The following is a 16704-nucleotide window of genomic DNA, read 5'->3' as shown; positions in this document are numbered from 1 at the left end:
AAGGTCTGAGAAAGAGAACACAACACTGAGCCTCTGATGCTGCATGAAGGCAGGGACTTGTGTGTGTGTTTGCTGTTGCACTCCCAATACCTGATACAGTGACTGGTACCTAATAGACATTCAGTTAATATTTTATAAATCAATGAATGAACAAGATATGACTCTTATCCTACAGAAGTGTTCATTCTGGTAAAGTAAAAACAAAGGGAGTGCTCCCATAGGGATAAGCAAAATGGGAACAAAGGTACCAGATCCAGGCTTGAGGTGGTTTGAGAGGGTGGGGACTGCAGAATTTGGTCTCCCCAGTTTGCCATAGGCTGTAGGAAGACTGGGAGGATGACAAATGAGAAATCAATGCTTCTACCTCCTAGCCAAATGTGTTGAGCCGAGTCAAACTTTTTATTCTCAGTCAGTTTGCTGCTAGTATGTATCTAAGACCTTAGCTTTTCTTCATGACTGGCCTTTAATACATCTATTTCCATTTTATTAGCTATCATGGAGTCCAAATACAAAATTTGACAAATAATTTTAGTATTAACCTTCCTTTTTATCATGGATGTAGACATTGTCCTTTCTGATCGAATATTACAGTGAGGCAGAGAAGGAGAAGAGAAAAAAAGCAGTGTGGGTCCTTAGGAACAACAAAACCAGACGTAGGGCGTCTGTGGGTTCCTGAGTTACTAGGGGGACCTAATTTCTGAAAACTGCTCTGAGAACTTAAAGGGAAACCTTCCCTTCAGAGAACAAACTAGAAAGTAAAAGTAAGGTTGTCCAGTTCTTTCACTACATCTTTCTACTCTAAAATATAAATGAGAAAGCTGAGGGACAGGCTCAGTTACTACCTGTGCTTCTACTTTAGGCTGTTATAAAATAACTTGTGTTCCACCTTTAAAGTCACTTGTCTTGGAGCCTGAAAAGAAAAAAAGATTATTTTTTTGGCTAGCCACGGTGGCTCATACCTGCAATCCCAGCACTTTGACTTGAGGTCAGGAGTTTGAGACTGCCTGGGCAACATGGTGAAACCCTGTATCTACTAAAAATTCAAAAATTAGCTGGGAGTGGTGGCATGTGCCTGTAGTCCCAGCTACTCCAGAGGCTGAGGCAGAAGAATCTCTTGAACCTGGGAGGAGAGGTTTGCAGGAAGCCGAGATTGTACCATTGCACTCCAGTCTGGGCGACAGAGTGAGCCTCCATCTTAAAAAAATAATAATAAAATAAAATAAAATAATTAGGAAAGAAGATTATCTCCTAAAATGAAAGCAAATGATGCTGTTGAACATCACAAGTCCTCGTTCCCAAATAAACACAGAAAATGATTTTTTTAAGAGAGATTTTCAACCACAAGGGTAGTTCTTACTCTAAAATATATTGTTAGCTCCTACAGAATCCTGCAGGAGCAATGCACAGATGGTGTGTGATACTGAGATTTGTGAAGGGCTCTCTGTATGTTGATGATATTAGTTGATGCACATGATCAGCATTGCTTAATCGGCAAATAATAGACAACAAGAACATTTAGTGATAAAATAGAATGCCATTTGGGCTATTAATGTTTTCATTATGCAAAATTCAGGGTAATATGTAAAGCTTTGGGTAAATATGTTTATCTTTGTTAACTGTATGGATGCTTTGTGACAAAGACTTGCTGAATAGAAATCAAGGCTAGTGGTGGTGATATATTATGTATAATATTGGAGAGCTATATCACAGGAATCTGAATTTCTTGGGTAACAAAACGTTGAATATGGAAACTATGTATATAATTTATCAAGTCAACAGAAGAGGTTAAAACTGATGGATCATAATATACTGAAATAGAGCTGCCTGAAGAATTCATCCTGATTTATTTTTCCAGTAGAAAGGCAAAATATTCATTTATTTAATTTGTTAATGTTTTAGACTAGAATTATTCTAATTTAAACCTAAGTTACTGCTGTTTCATATACCCATAAAAAAATTCTTACTGGGCATGTAACGTTCATTCTTCTCATTCTTTCAGTTCAAGCAGCAATGTTTCTAATGAAAAAATTTCAAACTAAATGTCTAACAAAATGATTTTGTGTTTCTCTTTTCACATACTGAGGTAATCATGCAGGAAAAGCAAATAAATCATTTTCTTTGGGGTGAAAGCATTCATATTTGGTAAGTGTTTTGAAAGTAAAATGAGATTTTACATAAACATTTTACATTTTTTATGGACTTATCTTTATTGGTATTCTTTTCAGGAAAGAATCATTACTAAAAGAAGTATGCACATATAAAAATATGTATGACAAAGTACAGTTATGAATAATTTGTGTTAGAGAAATAAAGAAATCTTGCAGAGTATAAACTCAGAACTTAATGAAAGAAGAATATGAGAAAGAACCTAATGATAAATATGTTCCCGGAGAATAGTATTAAAGACAATAAAAAAAAGTTTTGTTTTATGTAAAGATAGGACTGCTACCTAGAAATACAATCCAGAAGACATAAGAAAGAGGAAACAACAAATTACTGGGAGAGAAAAACATGAAACAAAAAACACGTTAGTAAATCTCTGTTTTAAAAAATGTCATCTACATCTTTTTTTTTTTTTTTGAGACAGAGTCTTGCTTTGTCACCCAGGCTGGAGTGCAGTGGCCGGATCTTAGCTCACTGCAAGCTCCGCCTCCTGGGTTCATGCCATTCTCCTGCCTCAGTCTCCCGAGTAGCTGGGACTACAGGCGCCCACCACCTCGCTCGGCTAGTTTTTTGTATTTTTTAGTAGAGACGGGGTTTCACCATGTTGGCCAGGATGGTCTCGATCTCCTGACCTCGTGATCCGCCTGTCTTGGCCTCCCAAAGTGCTGAGATTACCCGTGTGAGCTTAATGTGGCCTCTCTGGATGGCTGCCAAGTCAGAGTTAGACTAGAAATGTGCTTCAGAGACCTAAGATAGAAACTTTGTTTCTCATTCTTGCTCCACCCTGAAATTTTTTTTTTTTTTACTACATTTAAAACATCACTTGGTAATTACTGCAGCATTTCTTATGTATGCAGGGGCAGTAGGCTCTGGTGAAATCTTATAAAACTGTTCATAACATATTTTATAGTGGATAAAAAAAGCAAATGACAAACTACCCCCACCTCTACCCCTACGTTTGGTTGCAGCTTTGTACCCTTCTGGCTAGAATTATATATGAAATAGTGAAACTCTATTTTAATGTGACTGTTACTGAGAACAGGGGTAATAAATAACCACCATGAAGAATAACCAATGCCAGATTATACTTCACATTATTTTGTTGGGAGGGATCGGGTTTATATTCAGGGTATAATCTGGGTACATGTTAATATATTTTTATTGAGCATATACTCTATGCTGGGTACTAAGCTACTCTCTATGAATGATGCAAAGACAAATGGAACGTGATTGTATCTTTAAAGGGCTTACAATCAAGTAGGGGTTATAAAACAATACATACAGCTATAATAAAGGTCTGCCCTGACAAGCAATGCTCTGATTGTCTAATATATTCATAGTCAGCTGCTATGGTTTGACTGTGTTAATCAAAGTTTGTGTGTTAGAAACTTAGAGAGTGTATCAAAAACCCACTCCTGAGATAATGGCATTCATTGTATCAGGAGTGAGTTTTTGACAAAAGTATGCATTTGGCCCCTTTCTTCTATTGCTCTCTCTTGCTCTGTTACCTTTCTGCCTTCCACAATGAATGACACAGCAAGAAGGCCCTTGAAAGATGCTGGCACTGTGATAGTGGACTTCCCAGCGTTCAGGACTGTGAGAAATTTATTGTTTTTTATTATAAATTTTACAATCTGTTATTCTATTATAGCAGCATAAAATGGAATAAGATTTTAAAAAATTGGTATCAAGAACTGGGGCTGCTGCTATAACAAATGCCTGAAAATGTGGAAACAGTTTTGGGACTGGATAATGGGTAGAGGCAGGAAGAATTTAGAGGAGCAGGCTAGAAAAAGTCTAAATTTCCGTGAGTGGAGCATTAAGGACAATTTTGGTGAAGGCTCAAAAGACAAGGGAAGTTGTAGGGAAAGTCTGGAACTTCTTAAAGATTACTTAAGTGGCCATGATCAAAATGTTGGTGGAAATATGTACAGTAAAGGCCATTCTGATAAGGTCTCAGATGAAAATGAGAGATAACTTATTGAAAGCTGGAATAAAGGTCATTTTTGTTATAAATTGGCAAAGAACTTGACCAAATTGTGTCCATGCTCCAGGGCTTTATGGAAGGTGGAATTTAAATGCAATGAGCTACCACATCTGGTGGAAAAAAATTTCTAAGCAACATATTGAAGAAGCTGTGTGGCTACTTTTAACAGCATACAGTAAGATGCAAAAGGAAAACATGACTTAAAGACAGAATTTGTAATTCAAAGAGATGCAGAATGAAAAGATTTTGAAAGTTTTAAGCCTGGCCATGTAGAGATAAAAAAGTGTATTCAGAAGACCGAGTTGAGGGTGTGGCCAAGTGACTGTTTTCTTAGGAGATTAATACAGATAGAAGGGAGCCAGGTGCTATTCATCAAAACAATAGGAGAATGTGCCCAAAGGCATTTCAGAGCTCTTAGAGGCTGCCCCTCCTATCACAGGCCCAGCTTCTAGAAGGGCACAGTGGTTTGAGGGAACAGGCCTGGGTCAGTTTTCATGGACCCACTGCCGGAGCCACACTGAGTCTCTGTGGATTCTGGTGCAATGCTCCTTGGCCACCCCAGCCATGGCTGAAGTGGGTCCAGGTGCAACTCGACCTGCCTCTGTGGAAGGTACAAACCATAAACCTTTTGGCATCCTTGTGGTGCTAATTCTGCAGGCAGGCGAAATGCAAAAGCTATGGGGGCATGCCTTACTTCACCTAGTTTTTTTTTTAAGTTCGAATTATTTAATGTATACATTATGCATCTTAATGCTTAGAAGATTGGATCTGAGATGAGCAACCTATTTCCAGAGCTGGTCTGGGGCATCAACTCTGTCCAATACAGGAGTTCAATGTTGGTAAGTCACTCACTGCCTAGCTCGTTCAAAATCACCCTCCAGAAATTTGAATGAGACGTGCAGACAGAGTAAATTTGTTGATAATGTTGCTGGAGTTGAGAAGCAGAGATGGAAGGTTGCTAAGTCATGGTGATAGTGGAAAACTAGAACAAGGGGTAAGTGATGATGTGTTGTTTGAGTTGAAGGGATGAGGATGGCCAGCTGAGGCAGATAGCTAGTGCTTCTGAGCCTGGAGGGTCCCAAGCATGGCTGTGTCCTGGGAAAGGTTCTTTTCTCAATGGATGTGGCTATTGAGACAGTTTCTTGTTCTTTCTTTCACTTCCCTGCAGAGCTTCACAATATATTCCTATTGATTAGGAGGTAGCCTGGGTGTGCCTGTTTTTTGCACACTGAAAAGACCCTTCCAAACACAACAAACACAGAAGAGGGTTAAATGCTTAGCAGCAGGATGCTTCTTAGTCTTGCAGTTTCAGCACTAGACACTCAGAGGCCCCACAGATGTTTGAATGAATAGGAGAAACAGATAAAGTATAATGAGAGTCAAGAAGAGTGGAAATTATTTCTTTTTTTTTCCTGTAAACTCTGCAAAGAAGTAGAAAATCATTTCTTACTGAGAGAATCAGAGATGAGGCTTTATGATGACAGTGTCATCTGAGAAGAGCCTTGAAGTAAGAGGGTGCCAAGTTGGGTGTGAAGGGAGGAATTGCTTCCCCCAGACATATTCTGGAAAAATGAGACTTTTATAGTGTTTTGAAGGTATGATGTTGTCATGAAAGTTTTTTTCTTTTTCTTTTTTTTGAGACGGAGTCTCGCTGTGTCGCCCAGGCTGGAGTGCAGTGGCGCGATCTAGTCTCACCATAAGCTCCGCCTCCCGGGTTCAGGCCATTCTCCTGCCTCAGCCTCCTGAGTAGCTGGGACTACAGGTGCCCGCTACCACGCCTGGCTAATTTTTTTTTGTATTTTTAGTAGAGACGGGGTTTCACCATGTTAGCCAGGATGGTCTCGATCTCCTGACCTCGTGATCCGCACGCCTCGGCCTCCCAAAGTGGGGGGATTACAGGCGTGAGCCACTGCGCCCAGCCTGTTGTCATGAAAGTTTTTGAGGCTATGATAAAAACACATCAGAGAGAATATTGTAAAACTAGTTTAGAGTTTTGCACTTTTGGAAAGTTTTCACTTCCCCATAAATGGGAATAGGTATAAACACACAGGTCTAGAACCATCTCCCCATTAGAATCTGCTTTGCTAATGCTTAAAAATCATGGAAGATTCTGACATGAAGCAAGAATTCCATGCAGTGGGCAATCCATAGTGGCAGGACAAGTAGAGGATGAGTAAGTTTAGCTTCGAGTAAGGCACCTTAAGGGAAAGGGTAGTGGCAAATAAGGTTGAAACAGCAGACTCAGGTTTGAACTTTATTCCATAGATATTAATGCTGTAGGCACTTATGATTTCTAAAGGGAGGGATGTCAGCAGTGTACTTCAAGAGGATTAACCTGAAAATGATATATGAAGTGGATTTGAAGAAGGAAAAAATCATAGTTGAGGGGACCAGTTAGGAGCCCAGTGCAAAAGCCTAGGTGAGAGATTATGTGTATTATCATTATAAAACTACATATACTTTTCAATGTTAGTATTGAGTATGTGTGTCAGTGTCTTGCATTTATACACATCATTATTTATTTATTATAGCTCTCTCTGGTAAGCTAGTGTCACAGCAATACTACACATCTTTCTTTAATCTATAGCAATGGAATCACATATAAGATGCAGTTCCCTAACAGCTTGTTTCTTTAGCACATAAGGAAAAATAATAACTACTCTACTACATATTGTTTACTATTTTGTATAGAGATGTTACTGGAGGCCTAATCAGCCCCAAGTTCTCTTACAAAGTAATACTTTTTGTTTTTTTGGGATGCTATGAGAAATCTTAGATTTTAAAGAAAACCAAAAGTGATCTACCTTTGGATGTAGAATTTCATATATTAATGAATCAATGCATAACACTGCACCATTTGGAAATTTTGAAACTCCCATTTCACCCTGTGAACTTATATGCATTACAGCAGCTTGCTTCTAACCCCATCTGAAACCATGGTCATGATGAATGGCTTTCGAGTGTTTCACTCTAAAATTATTTGAAAATGGTGACCCAACAGCTTATTAATAATGACATCAAAGCTTTGCTTGCTTTCTTCTTTATTTTGTAGGGTTTCTAATTTTCCTTGGAAAATGAATCAGACCAATAATTCTCAGTCTTTTCTCTCTGAGACACAAATGATTGAGGATAATCACATTCATAATATACTCCCATGGGAACTAACTGCAACTCCCACTCAAGAAAGCCATATGATAATTCAAACCAGCTTGAAAAGCATTGTGCTAGGGGTAACCTTGAGCATGAATTAAAAATTTTAAAGCCAACTGAAGTGTGAAGTACTTTAACATTAGTTACAAATGACTTGTAGATATCCTCACAGTTAAATACATCTCAACAGTTTGCTAGTTCAGAGCTGCTAGACTTGATGCTACCACCACTAGGCATTATTGAGGGTTGGTAAGGTCTACACACACAATACACTCCCCCATCATCCACACACGTGCATATTCCCAGTATTAATTACACTCTGTCTTTAGTCCCTTTTATCTTGCTATAAAAAATATGTGGAACTGGGTTATTTATTTATTTTTTATTTTTTTTGAGATGAAGTCTCGCTCTGTCACCCAGGCTGGAGTGCAGTGGTATGATCTCGGCTCGCTGTAGCCTCCGCCTCCTAGGTGCAAGCAATTCTTCTGCCTCAGCTCCTGAGTAGCTGGGATTGTAGGCACCTGCCACAACACCTGGCTAATTTTTGTATTTTTAGTAAAGACAGAGTTTCACCCATATTGGCTAGGCTGGTCTCAAACTCCTGACCTCAGGTGATCTTCCTGCCTCAGCCTCCCAAAGTGCTGGGATTACAGGCGTGAGCCACTGCGCTCGGCGGAACTGGGTGAAGAGAAATTTATTATCACATGGCTCTGGAGGCTGGGAAGTCCAAGATCAGGGGGCTGGCTTCCGGCAAGGGCCTTCTTGCTGCACCATGCCATGGTGGAAGGGCAAAGAGAGAGGAAGAGAAAGAGACAAAAGGGAGCCACATTTGTTCTTTTATAAGAAACCCACTCCCTAGATAATTCTATTACTCCATTCATGAGGGCAGAGCCCTCATGGCTTAATCACTTTTGAAGGTCCTGCTTTTTAATATTGTTACACTGGGGATTAAGTTTCCAACACATGCTTTCTGGTGGACACATTCGAACCAGAGCAGACTCAGTTTTTCATTCATACCTCTATTTTCTGAACTTTGATTCTTCAAATTCTATCAAAAATGATATACAATTGCCTAGTATGTGCTCTTTGATTTTTATAATACATAAGTACCTTTACTCATAACACATTTTCACTTAGAAAATTAGATTGGTTATTGAGGATTTGTTTGTTTTGATAAAACTGATTTTAGGCCAGTGGCTTTCTTAAACTATAAAGAGAAAATAAGAAATGTACAAAAATAGGTTCAAAGGTAGTTAAGTGCCTTCTCTCATATAATGTTTTGAGGAGAATTTCCACTCAGCTCACAAATTTATCTATTAACAGAATTCGTTTTGGTAGTCCTGCCATTGACTTTTAAAAAAACAATACAAGTTGTATAATATTCTGAAGCCAGCAGAAAAAGTTCAATGGGATATCCATTTATCCTTGATTGTTGATGAAATAGCAACTTTAGGATGATTTTCTGGAAATACCTGTTTATTACACTTTAGCATGTTTTCTTAGTTGGCTACATTCTTATTAATTCTGACACATGTCAAAGTGCATTTTAGGATTTTTTTTTTTTTTTTCATTTAACAAATATTTTTTGAGTGTCTATTATGTATTCTAGTGATGGGAAATCCACAGTGAATAAAACAGACACAAATCCTAGCTCTTGTACAGCCTAATTTCTAATTGGGGGAAGACAGACTATGAACAAATAAATAAGTGAAACATATTGTGTGACAGATGGTGATAAGTTATATGGGAAAATATGCAAATAAAGTAAAGAGAGTTCTGGGATGAAAGTTTCATTTTTTAAGAATAAGGTGGTCAGAAAAGTCCTCAATGAGAAAGTGGCATTTCAGCACAGAGCTGAAGGAGGTGAGGGAGCAGATCATGAGTTATCTGGGGAAAGAGCCTTCCAGGTAGGGAGAACAGCAGGTGCAAAGGCCCTGAGGTAGGTGTCTGCCTGGTATGTTCAGGGGACAAGAGGTCAGTGTGACAGTGAAAGATCAAACCAGGAGGAAAGGAGTAGGATATGGAATTGGAAAGGTAAGAGGCCCTTTGTAGGTCATCTGAGGTTTTTACCTTTGAATGAGATGGGAAGCTATTGGAGGTTTTGAACAGAGGAATGACAAGATTTTATTGTGACTTGAACATCAGTGGATGGGATACAATGAGTTTAAGGTCACTGAAGTGATGACTTCTAGAGAGCTGGATGTTTCATGGAGGTGGGTTAAGATTTCATGATTAAGTTTGGAGGAATTTTATGGTTTTGGTATTTTTTTCTGAAAAATATTAAGGAAGGAAAGATGGAAGGAGACAGGAGGGTAGGAAGGAGGGAAGAAGGGAGAGAACAAGACAGGAAGAAAAGAAGGCGTAAAAAACAAAATGAAAGAAATCAAATATTGTCAACACATTGAGAGTAGTAACTTTCATTATAACAACATAGCCCATTCTCCTGACAAACATGGTAAATTAAAACAGTCTGGGCCGGGCGCGGTGGCTCATGCCTGTAATCCCAGAACTTTGGGAGGCTGAAGCGGGCAGATCACCTGAGGTCAGGAGTTCGAAACCAGCTTGGCCAACCTGGTGAAACCCCATTTCTAATAAAAATGCAAAATTAGCTGGGCGTGGTGGTAGGCGCCTGTAATCCTAGCTACATGGGAGACTAAGGGAGGAGAATCGCTTGGACCTGGGAGGTGGAGGTTGCAGTGAGCTGAGATTGTGCCCTTTCACTCTAGCCTGGGCGACAACAGCGAAACTCCGTCTCAAAAAAAAAAAAAAAAAAAAAATTCTGGAGACAATATAGTATGTTTACAGTCACAATAAATACACAATAATTCTTTGGTTTTGCTCACAGCTTTCCTTCAAGCTAGGACAAGCCCTGTTACCCTGTCAAACTGTTTACAAAGTTCACAAAATTGTATTTGGAAACATTTTATTGGCAATCTGGGAAGTTCAATTAATTAAAATTTGTAAAGTACTTCAAGACACTCAAGAACACAAGACTGACCTAAAAACAAGAAATTTCAGTTATTGCAAAGAAGTGCATTATTTGGGGCATCTGTTTTACTTTATATATTATCTTAACAATAATTTCTCCTGGTTACCATTATCAATAGATACTGTCTAATAGGGAACCAGATAACCTGTTCTAAGGAGTAAACAATAATTTTGGAAAACTTAATTATTGCCTTGGTCTTTATTCAATTTGGCCCTGTTTTATTAGCAAAAAAAAAAAAAAAATTAATAAAAAGTTCGTTAGAAGAGTAGTTCTCAAAGTGTGGTACAGGTACCCTTGTTGGGGGGGGTGGGGGTTCCAAGACCTTTTCAGGAGGTCTGGAAAGTCAAACCTCTAATCATAATAATACTGAGATGTGAGATGTTATTTTCCTTTTTCATTTTCATTTCTCTCATGAGTGTACAGTGGAGTTTTCCAGAGGTTATATGTGATATCTAAACAGATAGAACACAGGAGCAGATTTGAGCGTCTACCTTCTTCTATTAAATAAGGCATTAAGGATTTGCAGATATGTGAAAACAATGCCACTCTTCTCATTATATATTTTTAAAAATATAATTATTTTCATTAAAATGTTATTTATGTTAATATGTGATGAGTTTATTATTGTTATTCTAAATAAATAACTTCTAAATATGTGAAATGATCCTGACATCAAAAAGTCTGAGGAGCACTGCCTTAGAACGTGAGTTTCAAGATAGCAGAGATAATGTGTCTGTTTGGCATATTGATGCATCCTGAATATCAAAATGGTGCTGGTAGATTAGCTAATGTTGAATATTGGCTTCCTTTTTTTTTTTTTTGAGACAGAGTCTTGCCCTGTCACCCAGGCTGGAGTGCAGTGGCACAATCTCGGCTCACAGCAACCTCCACCTCCTGGGTTCAAGTGATTCTCCTGCCTCAGTCTCCCTAGTAGCTGGGATTACAAGCGCCCATCACCACGCCTGGCTAATTTTTGTATTTTCAGTAGAGACGGGGTTTCACCACGTTGGCCAGGCTGGTCTTGAACTCTTACCTCAAGCGATCCACCCTCCTTGGCCTTTCAAAGTGCTGGGATTACAGGTGTGAGCCACCATGCCTCGCCTGCTAATACTGGTTTCTTAAGGGCCTGTAACAAATGGCAATGTTTGAGTTTGTTGAGGTTTTCATACATTAAGATAGAATTAATTTATGCAGGCATTCGAATTATTTATGAAAGTAATTCAGACTAAAGTGAAATAGTCATTTATATTTCCATTTACCACCTCTCTACATTTATAGACTTCTCACATAAAAAATTATTTGACAAGGCAGAACAATCTTCCAAAAAGAACTGAGCTCAAAGGTGCTTCATTCAACTGAGGATGTATGGATCCTAAGTGAGATGTCTGGTCCCAAAGGGTTAGTGCCCCAGACTCCATAATGTTAAACTGATGTGCACAAAAAAGCTCTATTTGAATACATATTACCATGAATGAACTAGAAGCACCTGACAACATGTCCAACAACTGTGATTACAGACAAGAGACAGAAAGTAGGAAAATCAGGCTTGTAATCAGTAGGGAGTCCAATTAGCACATCCTTGGGGAATTAAAAGGAAATGATTTTTTAAAATACTTCTGATTTTTGATATCCTTAAAAACAAAACCAAGCATTAAGGCATTTTTTTGTTTGTTTGTTTTAAATAGGGTCTCACTCATTGCCCAGGCTGGAATGCAGTAGCATGATCTCAGCTCCCCTTAGCCTTGACCTCCCGGGCTCAAGCAATCCCCCTTCCGCAAAGCTGGGACTACAGACGCACGCTGCCATGCCTGGTTAATTTTTGTATTTTTTATAGAGATGGGGTTTTGCCATGTTACCACGTTGCCAGGCTGGTCTCAAACTCCCAGACTCAAGCAATTCTCTTGCCTTGGCTTCCCAAAGTGCTGGGATTATAGGCATGAGCCACTATGCCTGGTCTAAATGAAGTACTATTGTATTATGTAGATAGAAACAAAGCCAAGAGATCTAAATTGACTTGCAGAGACCTCACTTAGAGTGGATTATTAGTCCTATTATTTTCTTTATGACAACTTACCAACAAATCTTTATTAAGTGACTACTATGTGCCAGGCTCTCGCTGGACATTGAGGATTCAGTGGTCCCTGGCTCATGAAATTTGTATTTCAGGGGAGGAAACAGGCAGCAAATGATCAAGATAATTTCAGATATGGTAAGCGTTAAATAAAAGAATAACACAGGCCACTATGTGAGAGAGAGATTCATTGAAGGATAGAAGTTAGGAACTAAGGTAAGGGTTGCTGATTTAGACCTGGTGCTGGGGAGTCTCTCACTGAAGCAGTGTCTTTCAGCTGACCCGGAAAGACAGAAAACCTGGCTGGCAGGGGCATGCCTGACTGAGAAAAGAGCAGTCACAGGCCTAAGGAGGGAATGAGCTTTGTTGTACCAGGAACAAAAAGGTGGTGGATGAAGTCGAAGCCTAGTGCGGATAAGGGTCTTGCATGGTGCAATCAGAGGTAGGCAAAAACTAGATTATGAAATGGCTTGAAGGAGTGTGAATTTTATTGTGAGTGCAACAGAAGCCAGTGGAGAGCTTGATCTGGTCACATGACCCATTTTGCATTTTTAAAAGAACCAGTCTGGCTGCTCTGTGGAGAAGAGATTGTAGAGGAACAACACCAGAAGCAAGGAGACCTGTTAGCTTCTATCTGCCTGCCTAGGGGAGGGATAGCAATGGCTTGGACTACACTGGGAGCAGCGAAGAAGTTAAGTGGATTTGTGGGATAGATTTGTTTGAAATAGTGTAAATCTGCCCTGGTGTGGTGGCTCACACCTGTAATCCGGCACTTTGGGAGGCTAAGGCCAGCAGATCACCTGAGGTCCAGAGTTCGAGACCAGCCTGGCCAACACGGTGAAACCCCACCTCTACTAAAAATACAAAAATTAGCTGAGTGTGGTGGCAGGTGCCTGTAATCCCAGCTACTCGGGAGGCTGAGGCAGGAGAATCGCTTGAACCCAGGAGGTGAAGGTTGCAGTGAGCCGAGATCGTGCCACTGCACTTCAGCCTGGGCAACAAGAGCGAAACTCCATCTCAAATAAATAAAATGAAATAAAATAAAATAAAATAGTGTAAATATTGTCTGGCTCATAGGAGGAGTTTTAAAAATGGTAGTGGTTATTGCATTACTCCATTCTTAAACATGAATCTTGAAGGGATTCAGAGATTTGTTCTAGCTCACAGGACCAGTACATTAAGCCAGGGCACCATACCCACTGCTACTAGGTACTGTTACGCTATCCACAAAATACTTTACCTGAGGTCTTTTTCCTTCCAATCTTTTCTGCATGTAGCCACCATTCTAATCTTCCTCAAACATTGCTTTCATCATGTTTACCTTGCTGATAAGCACATTATGTGTATTCATGTGGTTACTGAGTAATTGCTATGAACTAGGCTGTATGGGTGAGTGGGGTTCACACACCTGAGATACGACTCTTGCCTCTAGGATTTTAGAATTTACCTGGGGAGACATGATTAGCCCACATAAAACAATAGAGAGAGAGATAAAGAAGAGGCAGCATAATCAACAAAGCATTCATGGAGGAAATAGGTCTTATTCTACATCTTGAATGAGAGAGAACTGTAGCAAAGAGAAAGGCAAAAAGGTGCTGGGTGAGAAAAGGAGCAGAGACATAAAATATCCAATTTTAATGGTATAGAGAGGGGATTCACTCGAGGAGAAGAGAGCATCTATCTGCTTTGAGAAGCTGGGAAACAAAGTCATAGGGTCAGGATGGTGCCTGACTATGGATGTTCTCAAAAGTTAGGCACCAAGGATTTGGACTGGATTCAGCTGGATGTAAGAAGTTACTACAGACTTGGAAGCAAGATTAAGTCTCCTGGAAGGGGAGACTTAACTGGGACCAGAGATCATTTTCCCCTATAATTTCAAAGGTACTTATCATCTTTAGGTACTTATTAGGTATTTAGCTTGTAACTCTTTCCACTGTTCAAATATATACCCAGTATGCATGCAGCCTATACGGAGCAGGCGCAGAGTAAATGTTTGATGATGATGAAAGACATGCGGAAGAAAGGTTAATTTGGCAACATCATAGACCTGAATTGAGACAAAGTAAGCCAGGAGGTAGGAAAGTCAATGAAGAAGTTGTTCCAGAAACGTTCCTGAGAAGGAAGGAATACAGAAGAGGCAGATATGGGAAAATACTCAGGAAGTATCATTAAAAGGAGCTGTGACTAATTTTAATAAAGAGTGGGTTAAAAATTAATTTAAGTTTTCAAGTCTAAATGTTCTGGAGGACCATGTCACTCAGGTAAGATGGAGCAACTGAGAGGGAATTCGTTAGAGGGAATAACATGGGGAATTTGGCTTTGGACAGGCATTTGCCGTGATAACACGATAACAGAATATTCATTTACAAACGGTCCAGGAAATTGGTTCAGTGAGAATGAAGTGCCCATGAAGAGAGAGGACTGAAACTTGTTATAATTTCATTCACTTCAACAATATTTACAGAGGACCCAGATGTGCTAAGAACTATGAAAACATAGAATTAAAAGAAACAGGGAACTGGAAGAATATACATCTAGTAAAACAGTTATGGGAAAATGTACTTGCAAAAAAGGTATACAAAGTGAAATGAGTAAGTGTCCAGTAAGGATAAAGTGCTGAGTAAGTGAATTAAGCAGCACCCATTTATCTGTTCAGATTCCTGCCAGAGTCAAAAGGTTGTGCTGAAGTAGAGTCCATGAAAGCACCGCAGATGGCTCCTCCTGCTCAAGTTCCCCTGCTCTGTGCCCTGCTACTGTGGCCACAACTGTCTGGACCCAGGGTTGGCACACAAACACACACAGTAATCTTTTAGCCAGACGTAAAGAAGGCCAGCCACCAATCAGGAAAGTTGTGTCCCATAAAGGCCCTTCCTATTGAACAGTGAATGTCAGACATGGCCAGATCCTCTCTCTTGGAATGCTTTCAATGTTAGTCATAGAGAGTGACCACTACAAGCACAGATAGCAGTAGAAGCTGACACTACATGAAAAAGCAGTGGACAGATGGTGATTTATGAGGATGGCAAAATTACTAGAGTTATAGGCAATGGATAACTGTTAATGAAGGGACGAGCAGGGCCCCATAGCCTGCTGCTGGATCACAAGTGCAGTTGATTCCCGGACTGAACAGCAGCTCTCTGACTGATGACAGTGTTTTCTAAAGTGTCCTTATTACCTTAGAGTAAATCCTCTGCGTCTGCAGTGCTCTGAGGGTGTCCTAGCATTTTATACCTTTTCTAAGAGCCCAGGTAACATAAGGGTACTCCTGTTGTTCTGGCTTTAATTTTATCTGCAGAAGAGGGTTTGTGAAAGAAAGGGTCAGTACATGTGCACCTTTGTACGTGGCTACCTTCCCAGGACAGTCTAACAGTAGAGGGTAGAAACTTCAGTTTTAGCTTAGAGCAGGCCTGGAATCCCCACGCTTATACTTTCTATTTCCTCCCCCTTTTCCCATTGTGATCACAGTCTGGTTCAGTGTGCTTGTCCTTGGAGAGAGCAACAGAAGGAAGTGCCAGGGAGACTGTTCAAGGGAGCCACCAGGCTTGAGAAAGAGGAACCCCTGAAGACAGTAGAAGGTGTGGGTGCCAAGAATTTGAATATCTACATCAGAGTTTCTCAATGTGCACACAGTGAACCACCAGTTTAGGATCATTTGATTTGCTAAAAGTGAAGATTACTGATCTACCTTAGACCAACTGAATAAAATATATGGGTGAAGGGCCTAGGAACTTGCATTTTTGGTAAGCATGGCAGGTGATTCCTAAAGCATTTACCCTTGAGACCTCTATGGTAAGGAAAGAAAGGGAATGTTCTAAGGAGGTGGTGCTGGCTTCTAAGTAAGTACCCAGGACTGAACGGCAGAAAGACCTGACATACCATATGTATAAATTGCTTTGGAAGTGAAAAGGAAAGAGAAAGTGTCTAAGATAAAACGGGAGTGTGGGGTGCATGGAACAAATGGTTGGATGCAGATTTGCTTTGCGAATCATGAGCCTAGATGATAACTGAGACCATGTGGATGGATAAGGTTTCTGCTAATGCCAGAATTGTCATAATCAGCATAAAAGTGCTATATAAAGCTTTCCCCTCTTCAATATTATAGTCCTTTTAAGATGTATGAAACACCAACTATAGGAAGAACATCATATTCACAGCTGTAAGAGAAAACAAGAACTTATCATGCACTTGATGTTGCACAAAATAAATCTGTGATTTATGCCTGAGTGACCACAAAGTAGTGTGCAAATTCATTCATTTAAGAATTCCATGTGTCTATTATGTACGAGATAAGTATCTCTCGGCTGCATAGAATGTGGCTTATCAGAAGGTGACCTAAGTTTCAAA

The sequence above is a fragment of the Macaca thibetana genome, chromosome 11 (assembly GCF_024542745.1).
Source record: "Macaca thibetana thibetana isolate TM-01 chromosome 11, ASM2454274v1, whole genome shotgun sequence".
In the NCBI taxonomy this organism is placed as follows: domain Eukaryota; kingdom Metazoa; phylum Chordata; class Mammalia; order Primates; family Cercopithecidae; genus Macaca; species Macaca thibetana.
The sequence above is the reverse complement of the archived record's forward strand: the minus strand, read 5'-3'. Positions refer to the sequence as shown.